Source organism: Triticum dicoccoides, chromosome 6A (genome assembly GCF_002162155.2).
Source record: "Triticum dicoccoides isolate Atlit2015 ecotype Zavitan chromosome 6A, WEW_v2.0, whole genome shotgun sequence".
In the NCBI taxonomy this organism is placed as follows: domain Eukaryota; kingdom Viridiplantae; phylum Streptophyta; class Magnoliopsida; order Poales; family Poaceae; genus Triticum; species Triticum dicoccoides.
Genome location: NC_041390.1, coordinates 14,693,313 through 14,697,637, shown reverse-complemented (window position 1 = coordinate 14,697,637; position 4,325 = coordinate 14,693,313). Strand labels below are relative to the sequence as shown.

The 4,325-nt window shown below is 44.3% G+C and overlaps 1 protein-coding gene across 1 annotated transcript in view; it reads left to right on the top strand.

The window, feature by feature from the left end:
- Positions 1–270: 270 nt before the first annotated feature.
- LOC119319394 (wall-associated receptor kinase 5-like) overlaps positions 271–4,325 on the top strand; it is an 11,243-nt gene continuing 7,188 nt past the window's right edge. Inside the window, exons 1-2 of the mRNA XM_037593878.1 lie at positions 271–386; positions 463–685. The gene's annotated coding sequence lies outside the window, so the exon portion shown is untranslated. The remainder of the gene's footprint in view (positions 387–462; positions 686–4,325) is intronic.

The window sequence follows — 4,325 nt, the reverse complement described above, 5'->3', positions numbered from 1 at the left end:
AGCTGTTCAGACGGTCACAAAGCCTCATGTTTGTCTCTAGAGTGTGTTTAGACTGCCGTGCAGATCAATACAGATTCTATTTGAATGGCTTGCGTGGTTCGGACCGCGCATTTCTGATGTGTTTGAGGGGCGTCGTTGAAGATGCCCTCACTATGTTGTTTGATCTTTCATAGGACATGTCCGTCGGTGCTTCCTGCTGTCCGACCCAGCCCACACGAGTACACGACAAGTTGCTTGACTTGACCTACGGCTGGTCCACTTCGTCTGCCTGTTTTCCTCTAGGGATTCTTTTGTAAAAGTGGGTCCACTTCCACACGGGATCGCCATGTTGCCATACTTCATTGTTTTTCCATGATAATACGTTCTTGTTTTCGCTTCCAGATTAGGTTTGTGATGTTGTGCATGATGTATACGCGCATAGGATGCATTCTCTATCTAACCTACGGGTTTTTTTCCATCCAGAGAGGAAAACCAAAGACACTCCTACTTCAGTCTGGTGTCACAAGTCTACCACTCCCCGCATTCCTCCGCTCGTTGGAAGCAAGCCGCCGCCCCCATCGCCTGCCGAGCCAGCGAGCAGACGGCGGTCGAGTGCTTCCGCCAACGCAGAGCCGGAGACTGACGGCGGTCGGGTGCTTCCGCCCCCGGCCACCCGCAGAGACCCAGACAGCGGCGGTAGCACCAGGTACGCACTCTGGTTTCGCTCTTCACTTTCCTAAACCAGCTCAGTAGTGGTAGTTAGAGTATTATGGAGGTTCGTCGGATGTAGGAGGTGGATCAACGCAAACACGATGGCTAATTTCTGTTTCCAAATTGTCCCAGCTGTTCTTCTGATCTGCTAGTTTCGGTTCTAAACACGAACGCTTGACCACCAAACATCTTTATGACTACTAAAATCAACAAACGCGCGGGGTCACGGTCGGCGAAGGCGGAGGTTGCACGTACGGCTGTCGGCGCTCGCTCCTTCTCAGGGCTGCGGCGTGGCGTCTGCCAGATGGTGGTGACGAAGAGAAGACGCCAGAACTGACGCTCTGGCCTGGGACGCACACGCACAAAGGAGGGAGTTGCGACGTGCAGGGAACAGGAGGGATGCGTCGACTTGCTAGGGGGGCGGCCGGCGAGGCGGCGACGACTGCTAGGCTAGGTGCTAGCTGCGCGGGGTGCGGGGTGAAGCGCAGAGGAAGAAGATAAGACATGGGCTGCCAGGTGGGCCCAGCAATTTTTTAGTACGCTTATTCAATTTTTATTCATAAATTTCATTTTCTGTAGTGATTATTCATCCATTTGCGTTTTTTTGGCTAGTTTTATTAAGATCAAATAATCACTACATCATCTAGTAAAAACATTACTGAGCTAGGATATGGGTCGCTTGATTATTGGACCCATAACAATGTTTAAACTTTACCTTCCCAATAGAACCACTAATATCCACACATCCCACGAAGATTGCTGAGACCAGTGTCCCACCAACATGGTTGATCAGTGCAGAAGTCTATAACGATAAAAGAATCCTTTTGCTGATTGTACCCATGGCACATGTCATTGAAAAAGCACCTTCCTCCTGCATCGCTCCCGTAGGCGACGCGGAGGGCCCCTCCGCTGGCACCCCACCAGTTTCCTCCTCCCCCTTCCTCCTCCTTGCCCATCGCCATATGCGCGGCGGGGCACTTCACCTCCTCAAGCGGGGGACACAGTTTTGGGTAGCGTCGTTGGATTGGGATGGCGCATTGGCGAGGGCCGCAGTGGGACGACGATGGCCTCCCGGGTCGGCGGTGCATGGGTCTGCGGCGGCTTGGTGGGCCTCGCGGCTACGATGCATGCCTGCGGTGCTGTGGTGGATTGGGATCGGCCCCGATCTGGTTTTTGGCAGTAGCAGGCAACGTGGGCTACATCTAGTGGCCTTTGCAGTGGTGAGAGAAGGTAGATCTGGTACAACATGCTCGATTCGGACCTTGGCTGGTGTGGCCTTTGTTCATGGAAAGAGGAGTTGTGGGGGGTCACCGAGGGGAGGGCTTAGGTGGCAAGCATTGGAGTGTGCTGCATAGCAACTGCAACATTGGTGGTCTAAGTATCACTACTAGGGAAAAGCCTAGCAGTAGCGCTGGTTTTTGGCCTATGCTTAGCAGTAGCGCCTACAGGCACTCGCTACTGCTATATCTACTTAGTAGTAGCGCTTGCCTAGTCAAGCGCTACTGCTAATTACTAGCAGCGCTTTCGAAAACAATCGCTACTAGTATAATTCCCTATTCCATTTCTCTTGAATTTTAGGTCGTATTCATATACCTGTATACAATTTTTCATACAGTACCAATTTAGAGATTGTTTTTATATCATAATGAGTTATTAAATCACTAGGTGAAAGAACCTTGGATTAGTTTCAAGTGCATGGATCTATATCATTAACAACTTATCATCATCATCATCATCATCATATCATTGGTCACTAGTCGTAATCACAAGTACTCCTCACATCTTCAACTCTAACACATTGTATCCCATAATAAACATATTGTACCTCATAGGACCTACTACATTCTCTTAGGACCTACTATATTCTCTAAGGTAAAATAGCAAAAAACAAGATAGCCGCTGACTCTCCATTATGGAGAATGGAGATTATCCTGTCTCCAATTCTTGCCTTTCGCTTAATGTTACTTCCAAGAACCTCCTTGCCAATGTCCAAACATTTTTTTCATTCTTTGATTAGCATGTGTTCACCGCTTTTAGAAATCCGATATGCACACAAGAGCTCCTTAGAATGACCTGGCTGTAGGTTCATAACAGCAAGACGACCATTCTGATACATCAGATGAGGCACACAATCCATCGGGATTTTCTGTTGAAAAACATAGTAATAACTTCATAGTTAGCAATGATGTACTAGTTTTAGAAGTATGCAAAAGATGCACGGATGTCGTAATAGTAAAAAATCTTACCAGGGTATCTCCACTGAAGTTACCGCGGGGTTCAACACGTGCACTAGTGGCACGTATTCACCATAATTTGAAGGAGTTTGATAATAGGTATTGTAATTCTCAAAAAAGTACAATAAGCAATCAGATGATTTTTCTCTTTATAAGTTAATTCGGAGCCCTCAGTGTAGTGGGTTTTGTCTACCATCTTCTGCACACTCTTTGAAGATTCAAAATAAGCTGTCAATGGAAATAAGCTGTCAACTATTTTGAAATAAACAATATAAATTAGTTAATAATTATGTTTGAGAAACTCACATTGCGGTAGAATCGGAAGCGTATCAACAAGGACCCAAATATCCATATTGCCTTGCTCGATGTCAGGATCACCAAGATCCATGGTGACAATCATACCCTCATAAAAATCATACATTTTGCAAAGTGCTTCCCAATTTTGGCAACCAAAATGGGTTACACTCTGAGAATTGTACAGATTTACTTCAAAGTCGATATCATGATGGGTCCTTAGGTGTATTTTCTTTGTTTAAAAATTTTCATGGTCTTCAAAATCCATCCTCTCCAAGACATAGCGTCTTGCATGGCATGGGATAAGCTAGTCGAATTGTAAAAGATGAAAATTAGACGTTGAAATAGTTGAAGTCATGCTTAACTACGAAAAAAACACTTGTCGTTGTTGCGTACCGTTTCAACATCGAATGTCTCCTCGAGCTTAATGCTGAAGCGCCGATCTCCATCCAGCTCAACGAACCTGTCGCACATACCTCGATCATCGTGGCACCAGCTGCACTCCCCCGGGAGACCGTCGTCGTCCGAGTACGACATTTCCTACGTTCATAATTCAAAGATTAAACTTGTACATATTTTAGCACAAGTCATGTCAGAATTCACGGAAAAATCTGGCATGACCTTTGCTAAAAAAGGACATATCGAGCGCCTGAAATTTGCCGGAACGGAAATTAATCAACACTCCGGCAAAACATAGGACACTCCGGCAAAACTTAGTATAAAACGAAAAAAAAACTAGTTCTTTCTAAAAATGAAGTAGGTCAACTAGTTATTAATTTACTTACTATACTAGTTCAACTAAAACTTAACTAGTTCAACTAAAACTAAACTAGTTCTATTAATTCAACTAGTTCTTACTAAATATAAACTTACTATAAATAGAAAGAAACTAGTTCTTTCTAAAAATGAAGTAGTTTAACTAGTTATTAATTTACTTACTATACTAGTTCAACTAAAACTTAACTAGTTCAACTAAAACTAAACTAGTTCTATTAATTCAACTCGTTCTTACTAAATATAAACTTACTATAAATAGAAAGAAACTAGCACATCTACTACTACTAATTAACATCTAACTAATACATCTACTACTGCTAATTATACAAC